This window comes from Lontra canadensis, unplaced genomic scaffold, assembly GCF_010015895.1.
Source record: "Lontra canadensis isolate GAN:19392208 unplaced genomic scaffold, GSC_riverotter_1.0 scaffold76, whole genome shotgun sequence".
NCBI lineage: Eukaryota > Metazoa > Chordata > Mammalia > Carnivora > Mustelidae > Lontra > Lontra canadensis.
The window spans coordinates 9,680,291-9,703,065 of NW_022631070.1; the positions used below are offsets into that span (position 1 = coordinate 9,680,291).

At 50.1% G+C, this 22,775-nt stretch overlaps 1 protein-coding gene across 4 annotated transcripts in view; it reads left to right on the forward strand.

Moving 5' to 3' along the window:
* Positions 1 to 3,120: 3,120 nt before the first annotated feature.
* Positions 3,121 to 22,775, forward strand: part of LARP4B (La ribonucleoprotein 4B) — an 88,404-nt gene continuing 68,749 nt past the window's right edge. The window contains exon 1 of one of the 4 annotated variants that reach the window (XM_032881689.1): positions 3,121 to 3,177. The gene's annotated coding sequence lies outside the window, so the exon portion shown is untranslated. Of the gene's footprint in view, positions 3,375 to 21,172; positions 21,191 to 22,775 lie in introns of those variants that run through there. The other 3 variants (XM_032881691.1, XM_032881688.1, XM_032881690.1) reach the window with 3 other exon arrangements.

A 22,775-nucleotide genomic window follows, 5' to 3' on the forward strand; every position in this document is an offset into this window, starting at 1 on the left:
GCCTGGGTGGCTCAGTCGTTCAAGCCTCTGCCTTTGGCTGAGGTCATGATCCCAGGGGTCCCCCCACTGAGCTCCTTGCCCAGCGGGGAGCCTGCTTCTCCCTCTGTCTGCCACTGCCCCTGCTTGTGCTCTCTCGGCTCTGACAAGTAAATAAAATATTTTTAAAGGGACGGTCAGGAAATGGTACCATCCTACCGTGTAGAGCCCGTGCTTCACTCCGTGACCACACCCAGTGACTCCCCCAGAGTCAGGTGCATGTGATGAAGGTCAGGTGTCTGACCCTAGGGCAGGGAAAGAGATGTGAGGAAACAGCTGCATTGAGGACCAATTTGTGAAGGGCTTTCTGCTCCATAAAACACAACCTGGACTTCACCCTCCATGGCCATCATCGGAGGAGGACGGCAAGGAGGATTTTTAAGGAAGTGTGTGTTGGCACAGTGAGTGGGGATGGTGGTGAACAGATATGAAACAGAGACCAGCCACCATGCTATTAAATCAGGAGAGAGGAAACAGGAAGTGAAACCATCCCAAGGGGGAGGAACGATTTTTTAGGTGGGATAGGTAGAACTTTTAACTGTATGACATGGGAAGTGAGGGGGACCATGGGTTGAGAAATTTATACTGAAAAATTTTTTTTAAATTGATCTTATTTTTCTGGGATGCCTGGGTGGCTCAGTTGGTTGGACGACTGCTTTCAGCTCAGGTCATGATCTCGGAGTCCCGGGATCGAGTCCCACATCGGGCTCCCAGCTCCACGGGGAGTCTGCTTCTCCCTCTGACCTTCTCCTAGCTCATGCTCTCTCTCACTGCCTCTCTTTCAAATAAATAAATAAAATCTTAAAAAAAAATTGATCTTATTTTTCTAAGCGGAAATGTCATTAAAATGTGTTTTGTGTTATAACCTCACATTCCAAGGTGAAAATGGGTGTTTCTTTTGAAACACAGGTGAAAAAGAAACAAACAAAAAAACAAAAACAAAACAAAAACAACACAGGGGCGCCTGGTTGGCTCATTTGGTTAAGCGTCTGCCTCTGTGCAGGTCATGATCTCAGGGTCCTGGGATCAAGCCCCTCGTCTGGGCTTCCTGCTCAGTGCGGAGTCTGCTTCTCTCTCTCCCTCTGCCCTTCCCCCTTGCACATGTTCTCTCTCGCTCCCTCTCTCTCAAATAAATAAGATCTTTAAAAAAAAAAAACCCACAAAAACAAAGGGGAATAAAAACCCAGTTTTTCTTTTATTTTGTAGATTTTATTTGTATTTTCACTCCAGCACAGTTCACATACAGCGCGATATTAGTTTCGGGGGTACAATGTAGTGATTCAACACGTCCATCCACCACCTGGTGCTCCTGCCTCCCCACCACCCATTCCCCCATCCCCCACCATCTTCGTGCTGGTGACCAGCAGTGTGTGCTCCACAGTGAAGAGTCCGTTTCTTGGTTTGTCTTTTTTTTCTCTGTTTGTCTGTTTTGTTTCTTAAGCTCCACATGTAAGTGGAATCATATGGTGTTTGTCTTTCTCTGACTGGCTTACTTCATTTAGCCTACTACCCTTCCGAGGACCCTCCACACTGTCTTCCAGAGCCGCTGCACCAGCTTGCATTCCACCAACACTGCAGGAGGGTCCCCTTTCTCAGCATCCTGGCCAGGACCTGCTGTTTCTGGTGTTGCTGATTTTAGCCCGACAGGTGTGAGTGGTATCTACCACTTTTTGATTGAAGAAGGATCACACTGTGTGAGTACGAAAGAGGAGATGTCATTTCAATACGAAGTATTCTCGGATCACTTAGGTTACTGACCTTTTCCGTAATTTAGGAAATTATCTATGTGTCAAAATGTCTGCCTGAATGTTGACACAGGCAAAAACGGTGGAAGTCTACCACCAGCTTTGGAGAATTCCCCATCTTCCCAAGGTGGTCTGCAGCACTGAGTTCAGCAGTGGGGAGGAGGGATCTGGGCCCAGAAGATGACAAGTGCAGGGAAGGAGGCCGGGCGCACTCCACAAGGCCCCCCTCGACCGGCCAGTCCTCTCCGGAAGGGAGCTCCAAATGCTCCATGTCAGCACTCTCCGCACTGCGGGACGTTCCACTCTTACCTGCCTGTTACGAAGTCATTACAACGATTTTACTATTTAATTTATTAAAAAAAAGATTTTTATTTATTTATTGACAGAGATCACAAACAGGCAGAGAGAGAGAGAGAGAGAGAGAGAGAGAGAGAGAGATTGAGAGAGAGAGAGAGAAGGAAGCAGGCCCCCGGCAGAGCAGAGAGCCCGATGCGGGGCTCGATCCCAGGACCCTGAGATCGTGACCTGAGCCGAAGGCAGAAGCTTAACCCACTGAGCCGCCCAGGCACCGGCCCCCCTTTTAGAATATTTTTATTTATCTAAAATGATTTTAAATATCATTATTTAGCCTGTGAGCTTTCTTGCCGCTTGGACGTGACAACGTTATCAAAGGGGGGGTGGGGGTCTGGGGTGTGTCGCTGCCCCTGCCTGAAGGGGAGCGGAGGCCTGGTTCTGCGGGGAAGGGGCCGGGGGCGCGGTCCCGGGGTCGTGGGGGTTGGATCGCGGTGCCGGGAGTGGAGGGCAGGGGTGTGGCTGTGTGGGTCGCTGCCCCGGGGGAAGGGGGGGTGCGGTCCCGGGCGGGAGGGCGGGGGGGGGGGGGGGGGGTGTCTGTCGCTGCCCCAGGGAGAGTGGGGGCTGCGGTCCCGGGGTGAAGGAAGCGGAGGGTGCGGTCCCTAGGGCCGGGGGAGCGGGTGCGGCGGCCGCCGGAAGACGGGTATCGCGGAGCCCGGTCCACGCCGCGCAGGGTTGCCGGCTCCGGTCGCAGCGTGGGCGGCGAGGGCGGCGGGGCGGGGCGGGGCCGGGAAGCGTGCGCGGGACGGGGCGGGGTTGCGTGCGCGCCCGCGCCAATCACAAGCGCCGCCGGGAGGGGCGCGCGCACGGAAAGGCCGGGAAGCGGAGGGGCGGGCCGGGCGCCGCGCGCAGCCAATCGGGACGTCACGCCGCCCTGACGTGAGGCTCTCCCGGGCTCAGAGCGCCAGTCGGCAGGCCAGGCCGCGGAGTGCGCGGGCGCGCGGGCGCGCGGACGCGCCAGGCGGGACTTCCGCCGAGCCCCGGAAGCGGGAGCTGTGTGTTCTCATGCGAACGGGAAGGAGCGTTGGGGCGCCGGAGTCGCGAGGTTGAGACATTTTCGGGCCCGAAACGGGAAGGAGCCGCCGCCGCCCGCCGCCAGCCCGCGCCGCGCCGCCCCCGCCGCTCGTCCGGGCCGGCCGCGCCCTCCCCGCCCCTCCCTCTCGGCCCGTCCGCGTGTGGCGCGGTCGCCGGGCACCGGGGCTGCGGCGGTCGGCGGCCGGGCGGCGGCGGCGCTGCTGACAGGTGAGCGCGGCGGGCGGCGGGCGGGCCCCTCGGTGCCCTCCGCTCCTCGCTCGGTGCTGGGCCGCCGCCTCGGACCCGCGCCGCGCCCGTCTGTCACGGGCCGCCATCTTCCCGGAGGACGCGGCGGGCGGAGTGCGGGCCGGACGGGGCCGGGCGGCGGGCAGGGCCGCGGTGGCGGGGGCCGCGGGGCGGCCGGCGGGGCAGGGCCCGAGTGCGGGGCGGGCCGGCTGGAGGGGGGGCCGGGCGGTGCCGGGGGTGGGGCGGCGGGCGGGGGCCGGGCCGGGGTCTGGGGCCCGGCCGCGCCGCCGTCCGGCCCGCACTGCGGAGGCCTCGCCCTGCCCTCCGCCCCGGGCCCCGGCCCGCCGGCCGGCCGGGCGGGGAGGTGACGGGGTCACTGGGACCAGGAAGTGGGGATCCTGTTGCTCCGGGCGTGTCCGGGCGCTCGCGTCCTCCTCTCGGGCGGCTGGAGCCGAGGCGGGCTCTGGAGGGGCTGGAGGAACCCGGGGTCCGGGGACGCGGGGTGCTGGCGGCGGCGCCGGGACTCGCGGTGGCGGGGCCAGGTCAGCGGCGTCCCAGCAGCGGCGCGCCGGGCGCGGCCTGTCAGTGGGAACTTCCCTTCGGCGCGGTGTCGCGCTCGTCCGGCTGCTCGTGGTGGCTGCGAGCGGCGGCCTGCGCTTCTGGACGCGCCGCGGCGGGAGCCTCCGGGAGGGCTTCGGGGCGTCCGGCGTCGTCCGGCCGCGGGCTGTGTGTCCTGCTGCAAGGGGACGTTCCGAGCCGGGGGCGGCCGGGCGAGCGGAAGGGCTTTCCTGCGGGGGTCGGTCGGAGCGGGTGCGGCGTCCGGAAAGGCCGGCGCCAGCCTGAGGACGAGCGTCGTTAGCGTGCGGGGGTCCCTTCGGGAGTGCAGGTTCTCCTCCCGCCGCGCTCAGCCGCGCTCGCCAGCCGCGTGAGGGACGCACGACGCGCCTGAGTCGGGGCTCCGGGGTCGTTTGCGGGAGGGGGAGGGAAGGACGAGGTCCCCGTCTCCGGGGCTCTGCCCTCGCGGAGCGCGGGGCGCGGTCTCCGTACTTGCCAGCGGCCGCTCCGTCCGGGCCGCAGCCCCGCCGCTGACAGGAGTTGACCCGCTGCGGCCGCCCGGCCTTCCCCGCGGGCAGCGCAGGAGCCGCGGTCGCGGGACTCAGGCTGCGAGCGACCGTCCGCTGCGGTGCGCTGCGGTGGCCGGAGGCCTCAGGCCGGCCGTGGCGGGGACCGCTGACCTCCCTCCGACGCTCGCCCGCGGCCAGAAGCGCGGTTCGCTCGTTCCGGAGCAGTGGCTGAGCTCACTGACCGACAGCAAGTCGTCTTCCTGCTCGGCGGTGACCGGTCCTCTCGGTGCCTCGCTTTCCTCGCCTCATCGTCCGGTGTCGGGCTCGCGGGGCTGCCGTGCCCCCGTCGGTGGTGCTGTCTCCGCCGAGTCTGTACGACGGCTTCTCCCCGACACCGGCGAGCGCCGCCTCGCTGTTCGCGTTCCGTTCGCGCTGTCGGTGCCGGTGGGTCGACGGCGCATGCCGGGCTCGCTTTCAGAAGCTCGGTCGCCTGCCTTTGCGCAGGGGAAGCAGCATCCGAGGATCAGGTGTGTGTTGGAGAAAGGAGCTGCCTGTGCGGGAGTGGGAGCGGGGAGACAGTGCGGGTGACGAGCTGGCAGGCGGTTATCGGGCTTCGGCGGAGAGCGGCGGACGTTGCGGCGGCGCACGGAGGGTCGCGCCGGGTTTTATGCAGGGCTCCGGGGGTTGTGCTTTCTTTTATTGATGTATGTTTTTAAAGATTTTCCGTATTTGGCAGAGAGACAGCAAGAGCAGAAACAAGCAGAGGGAGTGGCAGAGGGAAGGCGGGCTTCTGGCTCGGTGGGCTCTATCCCAGGACCCCGGGATCATGACCCACCCGAGGCAGACGGAGCAGCGGAGCTCCCCAAGGCGTCCCACGGATTGTGCTTTAGAAAACAGTTGGGAGTTGGAGAATTTATGGAACTTAATATGATTTCTGCTAATAAGCACAAATTTTGACAAATACATATTTCAACTCTGCGAAACATTCTAGTCGCTTGTCTTTGCGAAGCTTCACATACGGTAAAACATGGTTCTGGGCCGCAAAGGGCAAGTTGAGAGCCCCAGGTTGTTAACAGTCATACCGTAAGCAGCGCCTGCAAGGAGCCCCAAGACTGTGAGTGGATCTGCAACAGTTTTACAAGTTTTTGTAGTGGGAGACCTGAGGCCCTGTTACCAAGTGGGAAGTGGGTGCGACAGACTCCTTCCACCGTTACTTCCACGTTATGCTGCAGTTCATACTTTCCATAGTGATAAGTAGGATTATTACTTAGGCCTTCTAATTTTAGTAACATGCTTTTTTTTTTTTTTTTTTTTAGATTTTATTTATTTACTTGACAGACAGAGATCACTAGTAGGCAGAGAGGCAGGCAGAGAGAGAGGAGGAAGCAGGCTCCCCACTGAGCAGAGAGCCCGATGTGGGGCTCCATCCCAGGACCCTAGGATCATGACCTGAGCCCAAGGCAGAGGCTTAACCCACTGAGCCACCCAGGCACCCCTAACGTGTGCTATCTTCATGATGGTCCCTCAAGATTTTAAAAGCTGTATAGATAAATGATACTTTAAATGCCATTTGTAGTGTCTTCATGTTAAAGGCAGGAGTATTAAATATGCGTTCATAACCCCTGGTTGTACTCTTGCAGAGTTCTCTCACACCTAAGGGTTTTTTCAAATAGGTAAAGGCAAGAAAATCTCACTGTGTTCTTGTAATTCCTCCTACAAGGCCATTGACTCAACAGTTTTCTAATCGACAGAAGAAAACAAACACTGAGATTTGTTTTTATGGAAAATACATGGTTAGAAACAGAAACTGTTGCTGGGCATTGTTGCTTATGCTGTTTTGTAAGATTTTATTCCCATGAAGAGTTCTCTTTTCTGTAAGAGCTCATTTTAGAGTCTGCAGTAAGTGAGGCCCTGCCTTTTGAGCTCACTCACCAGATCTGATTTGAGTTTAGTTCAGTTCAGACTGAGCCGCTCGTTGTTGCACTCGTTGGTGTCCTCCTGGAGGGACGCCGCTGCTCTTGCAGTTCTCTGGGTGAGAAATTGAATTTCTTTATAGGAATGTTGAATTGTAAAGTGGAAAGTTTAGCTTCTCTTATTAGAAGGAAGAGAACTCCAGTGTGGAAATGATTTTTTTCCCAGTGTTCCAACACTTTATTTTTCCTGCACGTGTCTTTAACCTCAGGAACAGCTAAGAGAAGTATTAAGTCAGCTCATACTTCCTTCCGTTCCTGTCTTCCCTCACCCCAAAGCCCCTTCTGTCCCTTTGATACTTTTTTTTCCTTTGATACTTTTTTTTTAAAAGATTTTATTTATTTATTTGACACAGAGAGAGAGATCACTAGTAGGCAGAGCAGCAGGCAGAGAGAGAGGAAGGGAAGCAGGCTCCCTGCTGAGCAGAGCCTGATGCAGGACTTGATCCCAGGACCCTGAGATCATGACCTGAGCCCAAGGCAGAGGCTTAACCCACTGAACCACCCAGGCGCCCCCCCACCTTTGATACTTTCATAAACTATCTTTTCACCATTTTTCTGTGAATCCCTCAGAGCTTAGTTAATAAGGGCTGCTACTGAGTGATGCCAACACTTTTGTGTCCTCTCTCATGGTTCGGTTTTTTCTTCAGTGTCCTCCCTGCTTCCCTGATAGTGAGACCTAGGTCACAGAGTGCATTGTTGAACACTAAGGACATTTTGTATTTAAGTCAAATTTGAAAGCGTGCTACTTAATTTTTAGAGGGAGTTTAATAATCATTGAGATGAGACTTAGTCTTCACTGAAAGTGTTCTTAATGAAATTTGGTATGCATATGTATGGGCTTGAAAACTTAAAATTAGGATAGTATGTATTTGTGTGATAAAAATAAAGTGCCTTTTTTACTTGCAACATACCATTTTACACTGCGGCCAGAGGTTGCTTTACAGGCATATCCTGATTGCTAAGCCCTTGTAAAAACTCCTCCGTGACTGTCCCCTGTCTAAATGAGAAACGCCCAGGGGCCCTGCTCCAGGGGCCTTGGCATTTCTGCCTCCTCCTTGCTGGCTGGGCTGCCTTGCCTTGGCCTAAACTGACCACTGCCTCTCCCTCAGAAGCATGGAGTTGCAAGTGGTGTTGCCTTTGCTTCCCATTTCTCTGGTTGAGATGGAATCTTTTTTTTTTTTTTCCCCCTAAACTTCTTCTCTCTTTAATCCGTCTTTTTAAAGGTATTTCAGGAGTCCTTCAGGAATCCTTGCCGTAATTTCTAAGGTTGTGCTTAGTGCTTTGCTGTTTCTGTAGCAGCTCAGGCACAGCCCCTAATGAATTAACTTAAGCTCCTGTGGGTGAGATCTTTTTTGTTTGTAACCTCTTTGGCCAGCTCAGGTCCAGGTGCCCTATACAGATCTTCTCGACTTGGGATAGGTTATGTCCCGGTATACCTACTGAAGGTTGAAAATACGGAGTTGAAACTGGGTTTCATATACCTGACCTAGAGTATCACAGCTTAGCCTTGTTTGCTGTAAACAGGCTCAGAGCACTTACATTAGCCTGCAGTTAGGACAGAATCATCTAACACAAAGCCTATTTTTTTATGAAGTGTTGAGTATCTGTCTCCTGTAATTCACTGAATACTGTACGGAAAGTGACAGAATGGTTGCATGGGTGCAGGACTGTAGTCAGTGTATCTCAGTTGTTACTCCTGTGATCTAGGGGCTGACTGGGAGGGAGCTTCCTAACCTGGGGCAAGATCGAAATTCAGAATTTGAGGTATGGTTTCCACTGAATGTGTATTGCTTTTGCACCATCGTGAAGTTGAAAAATTTTAAGTCCAGCCATTGTAGGTTGGAGACCCATCTGTAGATGTTTAGTAAACTTTGTTCAACCAGGTGGAAAAAGGCATGTCTAAAGACACCTCTCATTTTGGTTGTAGGAAATGATTTGCAGATTGTACAGTTGCACGCCTTTGTAAACAAACATAAAAATCTTCACTTGAAATGAGTGCATTAGAGAGTGCACGGTTATACAAAATAGACAAAATATTAGTGATTTGATAGTGGTATCTAGTGCATGCTGTGAATTGGATGGAGTCATTTAATCATGTGACCTAGATTGTACTCTTTCTCAGTCTTTAAAAACTTGCCCCCCCTTTTTATTATTATTTTTTTATTTTTATGTATTTATTTGACAGACAGAGATCATAAGGAGGCAGGCAGAAAGAGAGGAGGAAGCAGGCTCTCAGTGGAACAGAGAGTCTGATGCGGGGCTCGATCCCAGTACCCTGAGATAAAACTTGCCCCCTTTTAATAAAAAATGTTTCTTGGCTTTAAAGTTAAAACAGATTGTATTAACCTAAAACAAATCAACTACAATACACAAAAATTATATTTATTTATTTACTTATTACAAGATTTTTAAAATTTATTTGACAAGAGAGAGACACAGCAAGAGAGGGAACACAAAGAGGGGAAGTGGGAGGGGGAGAAGCAGGCTTCCCGCTGAACAGGGAGCCTAATGCGGGGCTCGATCCCAGGACCCTGGGATCATGACCTGAGCCAAAGGCAGATACTTAATGACTGAGCCACCCAGGCACCCTGGGAATGTATTTTTAAACTTCAGTGGATTTTTCCACTTTTCATTTCCTGTAGAGAGTCTTCGCTTCAGGGTTTGGTAGGAACGAAAGGCACTGGAGGAAAGACAGGGGTTTGTGCCTTCCTTGAGCAGGTGTTTTTGATCGGTAAGACACTAGCAATACGAAGACAGATGATGCCGGAACTTTTCTCTAAGGCTCATGGCCTACGAGGGATTAGAAAAGTGGGATGTTTTATTGAAAGGAAAGCAGACAGGCATTTGGAGTCTTGAAGCTTCCATCCACAAAACTTACTGCTGGCACTCAGCACCACACTCCCTCGAGTGGTCTCGCTCTTACTGTAGCACATCCTGTGGCGGACCCTCTCATCTCCCTTCCCTGCCTTATTTTTCTCTGCAGCTCTTCCTACATTATAACGGACCCTGTCATTTCCATAGTTCATGTATGGTCTGTCTTCTGGGGCTTGAATTAACTCTGTAAGCTTGAGGGTTTCTATTTTGTTTGTTGACAGGAACCCAGAACTCTCCGTGGTACAGAATATTCACTAAATAATTCATGAATAAATCTGGGGGCTAGAGTGGTGAACGAAAGGGATGGATTGCCCTGCTTTTTGGAGCTCATGGGCCACGGAGGCAGGTGGATGACCAAATAACCACATAGGAGAGCCATACATTGTGCTGGCCTTGTGGGCCTCGCGGGGCCGGGAGGCTCTCAAGGAAGAGTGTGGTGGGGCAGAGTCAGCCTGCTGGGCAAACAGGATGAGTGTCAACGGTTTCGTGCACAGGGATTTGGACGTATAATCTGAATGAGGCTCGGTAAAGAAGGGTGAGTCAAGATAGCAGCTGGATCATATAGGATGTGAGACGTCTTGTGTAGGTGAGAAGTTTGCTCTGTATCCCACGAATAGTGGAAAGCGCTTGGAGGGTTTCCAGCAGGAGAATTACATGACCAGAATTGCCGCTTTAAGTGATTAGCCGGCTTTATGGAGAGTGACATGGAGAGGACGGAAAGGGCACACACATGGACGGGTGTTCCACACTGGTCCCTGAGGTGGAGGGCCCTGGTGTTTTTGCTTCCGTGCATCACGGGGGCAAAGGCCAAGCCCTGGCCTAAATGAAGAATAGCTTGCTTAGAAACTCATTCAATTTTATTATACAGAATGTTTAAAGTGATGGTTTAAAAATATGCCTTAAATTTACTAGTATTTAACAGTTGTAAAGTATGTTACATCAGCTTCTAAGGTGGTCTAATTGACAGATTCCTTTTTTAGAAACATCGCTGAAAAATGAGAACATCCTGTTTTCAGAATTCAAGAAGCTTTGTTTTACTGTCAAAGCTCAAAATATAAGAACAAAAACATAGTGATCAATTTGATACACATTTACAAGTCACCTTAATTTACAAGTTGATTATAGCTCTCTGAACGTGTTAAACATGCCCTTTTAAGTATTTTGTTTTTTTTGAAGATACCGTGTCCTTGAAAACCTGTTCTTTAAAGACTGCTTTCTGAATATTTCTCTTTGTTGATTACTTTATGTCTATTTCATTCTTAAATCTTCCATCTGTGTAATTTCTGCCCTACCATGTATATATGTATATGCACACAGGGGTGCAGTACCGTAATCCTTTGCTGCCTGGCTCTTCCCAGCTCTGCAGAGTCATAGGATAGCAGGTACTTTTTTTTTTTTTTTTTAAAGATTTTATTTATTTATTTGACAGAGATCACAAGTAGGCAGAGAGGCAGGCAGAGAGAGAGAGAAGCAGGCTCTGCACTGAGCAGAGAGCCGGATGCGGGGCTTGATCCCAGGACCCTGGGATCATGACCTGAGCTGAAGGCAGAGGCTTTAACCCACTGAGCCACCCAGGCGCCCCAGGATAGCAGGTACTTTTGAAAGTAGACTTGAAGTCCCTGTGGAAAGTTACCTTTTAGCAGTCTAGGCGTTTAGAATGCAAAACCATTTTCTCCTTAGGTAAAATCATTCAAATAATTGGTGGTACGCTGGTTGTCATTTAGTGCAGACGTTTAGTGTGAAAACCTTTTTGGATGAAACTTTCCTTGGGATTATTGGAAGTTCCGTGTTCCTTTCTGATTAATATCCATAACTCCAGTGCTGCTTGTTTCCAGACTCTAATGCTGTTTCCGGTTTCTCTGCAACAGGTCACTTGTGTACGGACCATTGTACAAATGAGTAACTGGTGAATTGGCAATATTTTCTTCTGCACCTCTTAAACGCGGGGTGGGGCCAGTGGTGCAGACTGGAGGTCCGAATGACCGCGGCTCCGCACACTTCTTTCTGCGTGTTGTTGCGTTTCCATTTCTTCTGCTGAAATCATTACCTTTCAGGCCTCTGTGCCCGAGAGTTAACCCCTAAGGGTGAATGCACTGGGGGAAGAAGAAGATAGGTTTGCAGGCCGTTTGGGGGTTCAGTCGATTGAGCTCCTGTCCTCGGCTCGGGTCATTGTCCTAGGATTGAGTCCTGCATCAGGCTCCCTTCTCAGCGGGGAGCCTGCTTCTCCCTCTCCCCTACCTGCTGCTCCCCCTGCCCTCTTTCCGTTGTGTCAAGTAAATGAATAAACATTTTTTTTAAAAAGAAAGAACAGAATATGCGTGTGCCACACACATCTGCAGGGGTGTCTGACCCAGTGAGGCTTCCCTTGGGTGCGGCCTCTTCCCGCACAGGAGTTCCTTGAGGTCCTCCTGACCCTGCGTTTTAGAAGGTTCGGTCAGGCCCACGGACAGTCTTGGCGCTTTTCCTTTGAAGTTCAGAATATGGAAAGTGTGCTTGTCACTGTGCAGGTTTTTGCTCTGTTAACTCACTGTTTTTCCTGAAAATGCAAGATTACAGCTCAGGGTAATGAGCCGTAGGTCAGAAGTTTTCCGAGGGTCATTACGTGGCCACGAATGATAGTACCGGGCGGTTTTATGAGCAGGGAAATAAAAGCTAGATCATTAACTTCGGTTTACGTTGTAGCGCGTTGCTGTGGTACGTTTGTTGGAAACTTGTGAGCAACGTACTGACCGAGTGTTTAGTAATGACATAGTACATTTGATCAGCCTTAATCCAGTTGCATGGAGAATTTTGTTTTCTTCAGCACCATTGGTCACTGTGGAGTTACCAGACGGAGAAGAGAGAAGGGTTTTGTTCTTCCGCCTGTTCCTACAGTGCTCTGTGTGAGTGCGGTGACACTTGGGACAGTCACTGTCCGAGGCTGAGTGTTGGTCTGCTTTATTTTATTAACTGCGATTTGATAACTTATTTCTGAAATAACTGTCAGAAAAATAGTGTAACTCTGCAGTTCCTGTTTGAGGATTTTGGAGCTTTAAGGACTCAAACTGAAGGCCCAGAAGTGTAAAGTTAGTGCAGAGGACGGCCAGTTAGCAGGCGGCAGAGCGCCGCGCCTGTGCTGTCCTCCCTGAGCTCAGCCCTGCGCTGTACTCTAATTCCAGACCTCACGTAAGATGCTTCTTAATAGTGGGATTTCAAAAGAAAAAGTGAAACTGGTAAAAGCCTTCACGTTATGTATGCTACAGAATTTCAAGTTGGCATTTTATTATTTTTTTTAAAGCAGAACCTTAAAGCTGCTATTAAACTGTGTTTTTAAAAAAATTTATTTTAAGAAAAGTAAGGATATTGTTTATCATTTTAGATAATTTAACTTACTGGCTTTAATCAGCTTTGGAAGGCGCTAATAGGTCTTCCAGTTTGTGTCCTATATTAAGACTGCGGTTTACATATTGTCTTGGAGAATTAGTTTGAGAAATTCCTAAGAATTTGGTGGTTTCCTTCCTAAACCTCACCTTGGTATCTCCGCTGCTGGTGCAGGGTTCCGTGTTCAGGCTCTGGTAGTGTCCGCACCTGTGTTCGTGCTCCTCCCCTTTTGGTAAAGAGGAGCTCGAACCTGAGAGAGGGTCACTTCGGTGAGCGCTGTACCGCCTCTCCCGGCCAAGTTTACCGGTTTACTGGTTTACCGTCCTCAGCCGCTGTTCTCACCCGCTCCCTGCCGTGAGCAATGACTTCAGATTTTAGCAGCCTGGAGTTTGCCTACAAAATGTTGAGAAATGAATGCAGATTGCCACAGTTCTCACCCTCAGCAATGTGTTTGGCTTGGAATTCAGAGGACCCAAAATCCTTGCTTGTTTTTGTTTTCGTTTTTCAGAACACCTGTTTTGCTGTCTAGAAAACTGAGGCCTGGAGACCGTTTGCTTTACATGACATGATGAAGACCAGAAAATGGGGTCTATCTCATTTCTTTCTTCTAAGTCCGTTGCAAATAGGACCCAGCTCTTGGATATGTGTTAGGTACAGTAACCTGATACATTTGTGGCCTATGCTGCACAGCCCAGCCGAGCTTCAGAAATGCTGGTTTTATTTTAATTAATTAATTAATTAATTATTTAAAGATTTTACTTATTTATTTGACAGACAGAGATCTCAAGCAGGCAGAGAAGCAGGCAGAGAGAGAGGAAGAAAAGTAGACTCCCCGCTGAGCAGAGAGCCTGATGCGGGGCTCTGTCCCAGAATCCTGGGATCATGACCTGAGCCGAAGGCAGATAGATGCTTTAACCCACTGAGCCACCCAGGCGCCCCAGAAATGCTGGTTTTAACCGGAACATTTTAATAGTACTTTTTATAGTGAGTGTCATTGGGGCCAGGGGCTCCCCAAATCCCAGGACTGAGAGAAGTTTATTTACCTTGCTGAACAGCCTCTCAGAATTATTGGAGCCGATGCGGACTCTGATAGTTTGCTTGGAACTTCTATGGTGTTGTTAAGTTCATCTGTTGAACTCCAATCCTAAGTGAGTCGTGATCCAGTTATTTCTAAAATGGAGATGGTATTAGGCCTAGGATACATATCCTTTGGTATATCAGAATGAAAGATTATCTAAAGTGCTATGTATTTTTGAACTCCTTAACTGTGGAACTTAAATTCTTTTTTAAGAGTGGTGTCAGTTTTATAAGGAACACTTCATGCTAGGTGGTATTCGTTGCATTTCAGTATTCCCTTTTAGCATGGTCATGTTGGGAGATGTGAAGGCATGCTCAGGTTGTCACACCTGGCATTGGAGCCCTGAACTCAGGCTCCGGCTGCTGCTTTGTGAGTCAGGGTGGTGCTTCGTGGCTCCCCGCGTCCGGCCTCTGCCTAGTAATTAGTTATGACCGCATTGGTGTTTAATCGTGCTCTGTGCCGTACCAGCCCTAAACCCGCTCGCAGCAGGTCCGATGAGCATGCCCAGTGTCACTGCCCGGTTAATGGGAGTCAGGGTGCTGGGTGCGCCTCGAGTCCCTGCTCTTGACCTCCTCCTCAGATGGCCAGCTTGCTGTCCGGAAGGTGAGCTAGGGGGTCCTTGAACTTCCTAGTCTGTGTTTAACATTTCAGGTATATGTCTGTTTTCCCTGGGGAAGGACTCAGCTTTTAGCAGATTTTCAAAAAGATATTTGACCTCCACCTTCAGTAAAGTCATAGTTTTAGTGTGTTTGCCACCCGGAAGTTCAAGGATTCGTTGTTAATTTTTAGTTAAATGTGATTTTTTATTGTCAACATCACTCTGTAGTTAACTCTTCTGTATGCTCAGATTCCAAGTACACACATATGCACACACACATACAGCATCTAGAGAGTATTTGAAATGAAATGAAATGAAAATGAACCCACAGTAATTTTGCCCCAACCTAAAAACACTGCCTTTTCCTACATTAACACATTTTTGTAGTATGCAGCAACGGAGGCTTTTACTGGCCATCATCATTCTAAATACCAAGAATTTTTTCTCATGTGTTTATTGCATGAAAAACGCAGTGACTGAGCAAACATGTATCTGCTGAGGTTTAGTTCTGTTAGGTTCTGTGTCAGAAATACAGTGACCGAGAAGGTAGACTTCCCTGCCTTCCCAGCACTGAAGAGACAGTGTGCATTTGGCATACACTGTCCCTGGGTGTGAAGGGCTCGCAGCCTAGGCAGTGGAGACGATGCGGAGTCCAGGTGCAGGCCTTTGGGGATGAAAACTACGGCGTGGAAGACCGTCTCCTGTATCAGCAAAGTCCTCTACAAAGAATTGGTATGGGGTTGGAGATGCATAAGAAGTTGGGGTGGTGATATGGTTCAGAGATGATGGTTATCTGAGCAGTTTTTATCAGTAATAGAGATCGGGAGACAGATACAGGCTTCCTTGAGAGGAAGTTCAAAGTGTTTTGTAGGTTTCTGGATTGGGCAGCTGGGTAGATGATCTGTTCTCTTTCCTTGAGATGGAGGGATTGTCAGTTTTTGTTTATTTGTCTTAAATGAGAAGGGTGGTGGAAATGGTTTTTTGTTTTTTTTTTTTTTTTTACAGATACTTTTTACTCATTTGACAGACAGAGATCACAGGTTGGCAGAGAGGCAGGCAAAGAGAAGCGGGGGGAGGGGGGGAAGCAGTCTCCCTGCTGAGCAGAGAGCCCGATACCGGGCTCGACCCCATAACCCTGAGATCATGACCCAAGCCAAAGGCAGAGGCCCAACCCATTGAGCCACCCAGGCACCCCGGGAATAGATTTTTTTTAAACAACTGATTTTGAGCTGTCTGTAGGTCAAAAAATGGTCTGCAGAGGGGCACCTGGGTGGCTCAGTGGGTTAAAGCCTCTGCCTTGGGCTCAGGTCATGATCCCAGGGTCCTGGGATAGAGCCCCACATCGGGCTGTCTGCTCAGCCGGGAGCCTGCTTCCACCTCTCTCTCTCTGCCTGCCTCTCCCTCTCTCTCCACCTGCCCCTCTGCCGACTTGTGCTCTCTGTCAAATAAGTAAATAAATAAAATCTTAAAAAAAAATGGTCTGCAGATGTTTGCTTAGTTACACTGATGTTCGATCTGTGGTGTTCACTGAAGCCATGAACGCAGAGCCCAGGGAAGCACAGCTCACGTCGGTGAGCCCAGGTGCGGCGCCTAGTGGCCCGTGGGCCAGGCCGGCTGCGCCGGTGCCGCCTGCGCCCCGCCGTCCTCTTTCTCTGCCTGCCAGTTACGCTGCCGGCTCTGAAAAGCCAGTGCAGTGCGTTCCCAAACTTGTTCAGTGCAGTTAGACTCCTTAGTGCAGTTACATGATTTAACTAATAGAAATTGATAAAAATAGTAGAAAAACATTCATAGGAAAACTAATTTGAAAACTTGGGAGTGTCTCAGTAAAAACAGACCACCAAGAAAACTATTCACTTGGGTCTGTGGATAAGACAGGTGTAAAAACTGGGAGAATAAGTATTCCAGCAGGACTGTACCGTCCACACTTCGAAACTAAGCTGTACGTTAAAGAGACAGAGTGCAAGTCTTAGGTGATGCATTACGGCTTATGTGAGAAGAAAAGACGGCCTCGACCGCCGGATCGCTCGAGGACGAGATCCGCGTGAAGGAGCCTGTCCAAGTCGAAGTGGGTACGGACCCGTGCACGGGCTTTAGGGTGACCTGCTTTCATTTCCAGTTGCTTCCGGCCACGCAGGGCAAGCAAGCGCTTCACTGCGCTCTGCGGAGGGGCAGCATCTGCGGCGGCGAAGGGAGCAGGAGGCCGGCCGGCCGCTGGGATGACCTGTGTCCCGCGGCGAGGCGAGGAAGGGCGTGCGGAGACCTCGGGAGCGTCCCCGCTGCAAGCGGGGAGTCGGCCGTCCCGGGGAGCGGCATCTCTGGAGAGGCTGCACCTGCCGGGGAGGCCCCCAGCCTCTCCCTCCCGTCCTGCCCGGTCTCTGCTCCCGTCTCTGCTCCGCCGGCCTCTTCCCGCTCAGCTCCCCGGTGCTTCATGTTTGGAGGGAGCCCCGGCAAGCATGTTTGAGCGGCGAAGGGAGGGAGAAGGGGAGCTCCGGGCAGAGAGGAGAAGTGGGGTCCAGACCGCGGATAGAGGACCGGTGCACCTTCAGTGAATACGTTGTTTTTTTCTCCAAACCATTGTTTTGGTAGGATTGATTTGTTTGAGAGAGAGAGAGAGCAAGAGTGTGAGTGAAAGCTTGGCGGGGGAGAGCCCGAGCCTGGCGGAGGGGCGGAGGGAGAGGGAGAAGCAGACTCCCGACATGGGGCTCGATCCCAGGACCCTGCCATGTTGACCCGAGCCAAGGGCAATTCATCGGCTGAGCCACCCGGTGCCCCCTCCAGACCTTCCTTGACGTGGGAACTACTGAGGGAAAACTTGGTCATTTTCGTGAAGTTTTTTCAGGTTGTCTTATGTATAGGCTGTAGCTGGGTCCCTGGCGTTGACTTACGAGGTCTGATTTTCACGAGCTGTGTAGGAGTATAGTTGTTACAGGGTATTTCCCTCTCACCACAGTGCTAAGAAATACACATCTGTTAGGAACATTAAATTCAAGAAAGGAGGGACGCACTTTAATGTAGGTTTTGAAATTAGGCATATTTTATCACCACTTAGAAAGCTATTAAATGGCTTTTAATTTTTTTAAAGACTTACTGGAGTGAGCCCCGGCAGGACAGCTTGAGCGGGGGCGGGGAGAGGGAGAGAGAAGCTTCAGACAGACTTCCCGTTGAGATCGGAGTCTGACGCGGCTCCATCCCAGGGCCCAGAGATCCTGACCTGCACGGAGGGCGGACGCGTGACCCAGTGAGGCCCCAGGCGCAGTAGTCGTCTTTATCACGTCCATCTGTTGGATGAACAGCTCTTAGAGGCCTGCACGCTCTTGGGAATGTTTTCACGACTGGCTGAGTTCCACTGTCCTTCATTTGGAGAAACACGGTGCCTTCAAGATGTTCTTCCTTTGTTTTGATTAATTGGCTGTTGATTAACACAGATCAGAAGTACCTTTTCTGAAAGTAAAGCTTTTTTTTAAATGTAACATCTTTGCAAACTGCATGCCTGTTACAGGGTGAAGAAGTGGAAATTGTCAGTGTCAGGTGTACAGGTTTTTGTTGTGTTGGCTTTTCTTAAATTTAACTTTTAAATTTTATTAAATTTATTATTTAATAATAAAATAATTTATTATTTTATTAAATTTAAATTTAAATTTCTTAAATTTAACTTTTTTTAAAGTAAACTACGCTATATATAGTTCACCTCTGGTTCTATCTTTGGCGCCCTCCTGGGTCAGCGGCGCTCTCAACTTGTAGTCCGGTGAAGTAGATGCAAAGGGTAATAAAATGTGATCGGCATTCCTCCGGGGAATGAACGATGGACAAGAAGACCGAGGTGCATGGAGACCTTTCCTCTAAAAAGGGTGGAAGCAAGGTCCTATCCGGAGCCTTGGTTTTTTTTTTTTTGAAGAGGACTTCGGGGTCTCTTGAAAGACTTTTTTTGTGGTGTTGATTCTGACCTTTCCTTGGCGCAGCTGTACACTGATACTACTTTAAGCCGTCAGCATTTCTTGTGTTCAAATTAAATGAGAGAAAGTGAAGATTTTTAGGGAGAGTGTGGATTATCTCAAGAAAATGGTGCCACGTTCAAAATGAAGTTAACAAAACTGCGTCATCAAACAAGGGAGAGCCACACGTAATGCAGTTCCCTGGGGTAAAAATAAATTCTGAAAGAGATTGAATGAGGCAGTTCTGCTCTTTGTGCATAAGGTGATAATACAGATGGAATGCCAGCAGTAGGCCGTTTTTCCTCCCCTGGGCACTAGACACACTTGGCTTGCAATCCGGAGGTTGTGTGCAGCAGAGGAAAGAGATGGCAGAGGTGGAGGTGCCCCTTGGCCCGAAAGTGCCTGGGTGGCCGTGATCCTGGGACTGAGGGGGGTTCAGCGGGCTGTCCGTCTGGCCTGCCACTGTGGCAGCTCCGGCTGGCCCGGGCTTATGGTTTACAATATGGGAAGTGGTTCTTAATGGGGAAATGATGATAGACAAATGGAGGTCAGAGTACATTCTAAACAGGCTGGATTCAGGGCAGTTACCTTTTCTTTTTTTTTTTTCTTTTTTTAAAGATTTTATTTGTTTATTTGACAGAGATCACAAGTAGGCAGAGAGGAAGGCAGAGAGAGAGGAAGGGAAGCAGGCTCCCTGCTGAGCAGAGAGCCCGATGCAGGGCTCAATCCCAGGACCCTGAGATCATGACCTGAGCCGAAGGCAGCGGCTTAACCCACTGAGCCACCCAGGCGCCCCAAGGGCAGTTACCTTTTCAACTATGGGATTGCACTTTGTGGAAAACAGTTCTTCCTGTATTTTACTCCTTTCATTTTGGGCGGCACGGAGTAGACAGGCTGCATCGTGTCCGTGGAGGCCGCCGGTTTGGTCTGGCCTTGCACTTGCTGCCTTCAGGCAGGCGTGTGGACCACCTGAGCTCGTGCCCTATGTAGCTAGGCCTAATGTGGTCGATGCTCCTTCCATCTGCTTCTCTTGGGTGAAAAGATGTGTATCTGTTTCAGGAGATGGTCTTCTCCTGGAAGAGAAGTGACTCATGGTCAGAGGAAAAGATAGAGTTTGAGGGCAGAAAGGCGCTGTATCTAGGGATATGATCGCCTACCCCAGCTTTGTGCCCTCTTTTACAAAATAACCATCACAGTCACACGCAGAGTAAGAGATAGGACTTTTTAGTGTTCATATTTGTTTCACTTGTTTCAAATAATATTTTATTTAGGCTTCCTTATGACCAAGTATTAGACTGGTAGTTTGAAGTTTGTCAAAAATGGTTGTAACCAGAGGGTTAATGAGTGACCTAAACTCTCCCTTTGTTTTGTGCTATATTTTCATAAGAATTCCATCTAAGACAATCTTTTTTGAAATAATTGATCTCTCCAGAGTGAGATAACGTCATGCATCAATTTTTTTTTTCTTTTGAGGTAGTGCGTGGAGAGGCAGAGAGAGAGGAAGAGGAAGAATCTTTTTTTAAAGATTTTATTTATTCATTTGACAGAGATCACAAGTCGGCAGAGAGGCAGGCGGAGAGTGGGAAGCAGGCTCCCCGCTGAGCAGAGAGCCCCATGCGGGGTGATCCCAGGACCCTGAGATCATGACCTGAGCCGAAGGCAGAGGCTTAACCTACTGAGCCGCCCCCAGGCAGCTCGGGAGAGAAAGAATCTTAAGCAGATTCCATGCCCAGCGGGGAGCCCGATGCAGGGCTTCATCTCGCAGCCCTGAGATCGTGATCTGAGCGCAAACCGAGTGTGGATACTTCACCGACTGACCCACTCAGGCGTCCTGCCACCAACCAGCTTATTCTTAAAACTAGAAGGGACCTTTCTGAGTGTGTGTGCGTAGTTTCTAAAGAAATTCTAAAAAGCTGTTAGTGGGAAAATTTTTAAATGTAACTTTGGGGGTTTACTTCTCATGTGGGTACTTTTCCAGTCCTATTTGCTGGAGAAATAAGTGTGTCTTGTGTCTGATTCCATGCCCTCTCTAGGAGCAGAATCAGATCGAACTGTAAAAAATAAGTTACCTTTTCCCACTGCCGGCTCTTTCAGTAGAAGCACAGGTGTACATGTGTAAAAGGAAATTTAAAAAATTAATCTGGAAGCTTACTGACAGCATCTGTTCAGGACTGTTTCCCTACAGGGAGCCAGTTTAAATGTGTAATTGAACAACCACTTACTAAGGTTGGATTCCTTTCTTTCATTTGTTTGTGTCTTTGCGTGCCGCCAGTTACGGGGAAGAAGCTCTGTGGGGAGAACGGGCTGTCGTGGAGATAGTGCGTCTGAGAACTCGCTCTCCTGGAGACCGCTGTCTGTTGCTCCGTGGACGTTCCCACTCTTCAAGCCTGCAGAGTCCGTTGAATATCTGATCTTTGTAAGGTGCTGTGGAAGGTACGCAGACTAACCCGTCCTAAGACAGGAACACGCGATGCAGACGGCCGCCGAGCCGCGGGATAAACCGGGTAGTGTGGCCCGCGGCATTAGGCGAGAGCACGAGGGACCCTAACTCCTGTGGCAGTATTTCATTTTCTTACGCCTCCATTTAGAGGTGTGCAAATGGAGTTCCTAGAAGAAAGGTGCTCTTCTTTAACACATGTCCTTCCAGAGCTGCAGATGCTCTGATTGTACTGGAATGATTTGATTTAGCTTCTTTGACCATTTCTGTTTTCCCCAAGGTGTTTTAGTTCTAGAGGTCTGGAGGTGGAAGGTGCCTTAGCTGACTTGACCTCTCCCTCATTTTGTGGTTGCGGCATGGAAGCAGGGTGTGGAGACAGCACTGCAGCTAAGCCACCTGTATACGGGTGTTACTGACAGAAGGACTCTCTCGGGGGTCAACGGTAGCAACCATTGCTGGGATACATACTCCTCCCGTACCCTGTATGTAAGGACATGAAACACCTGGGTTCCTTTAAGAGGGTCGGGATAGTAGGGGAGAAGCACAGATCTGGTCAGTGCCCGGAAGATCCGGAAAGGCTTTGCGTGAGTGGAGGAGGGAGAGAGGAATGGGAAGGAAGCCCTCAAAGAGGGAGGAGCGGCCCAGGCCAGAGTAGAGCGTGTGAAGTGTTGACTGCCCCGGTGAGTGGAGAGACTGGAGCGCGACCTGGGGAAGTAGAGACTCTTGGCTTCCGAAGAATGTTTTTCGATCGAGAAAAGAGGTCTTATATCTGGTCCTCATATAGTAGAATCTCATCTCATATGAAATGTTTGCATTTCAAGGTCAACTGATGAAAAATTTTCTGTATACGTGAAAACTTCCCGGGAAGGTGCAACAAATTGTCTCTCAACGCGAGTTTTTCTTTTGGCATTGAATCAGCTTGTCGTCGTATAAAGAGATGAAATATTTGGCTTCTATTTAGGCACCATGTTGGTTTTTTAAAAAGTGCTTGTTTTTAAATGCTTTCTTCAATCATCTGTGCACCGGTGCGCTATGGCCTGTTCCCAGAGAAGGGAGGAAGGCATGGAGACCGGCTACGGAAGCTGCGGGTGCTGGAGGTCGTGTCACGGTGGGGACGCCCACTGGCGTGGGTGGGCGGGGGGAGGGGGCCTGCCCTGCTGAACTCCTGTGTGGGCACAGAGAGTGGCAGAGCAGAGACTAGATGTGTCTGTGGATGGGCTCGCTGTGTGACCTCTACCGAGTCATCATCCCTGAACTCATTTTCCCAGTCCGCTAAGTGGGCAGGAGACCTTACTAAGAGAATTGAAGTCGATTCAGTGACCTGTAAAGCACTTTGAGGAATTATTGCATAACAGAGATCCAAATGCTCATTCTTTCCTTTTTGGATTTCTAATATGCAGACAAATCATCTATGTTTACACACCACCGTCTTGTAAGCAGGGGGAAAAAATCATGTTTAAGAGAATGAGATCTTTATTTTGATTGTTTTAGAAATTATCAAGTTCTTCAGCAGTGGTTCTCATTGTTTGAGGCATGCCAAGCACATGGACGAAAATAAGGATCTCGACCTCTAATTGTTATTTCAGTTACTTCCACTTTCTGGCTGATACGTTGCGATGAGTACTCATGTGCAATTTTTGGTGATGATAGGAGCTTTCTGTCCTCTTGGGTGTGTATCTGGGTGTGGGATTGCTCGGTCATACATAGCTTGTGTGAACATAGCTTGTGTTCAGCGTCTGCAGCCGTTTCCCAGAGGGGCCGTGCGGCCGCCCGTTCCCAGGCAGTGCGCCGCGATGCCACTTCTTCCTGTCCTTGCTGACACTTGTTGTTTGTCTTTTGATTATATCCGTTCCAGTGAGTTTGAAGTGGCATTTCGTGTTTTGGTTTGCATTTCGCTAATGACTAACGAAGTTGAGCATCTTTTCATGTGCTTATTGGCCATTTGTATGTCTTTGGGAAAATGTCAGCTCAGACTCTGCCTTTTACTTACTTGTCTCTTAGAATTGAGTTCTAGGAACACGCGCTTCCCTCTCTTGCTCTGTATATATACACATACCTTTACGAAGT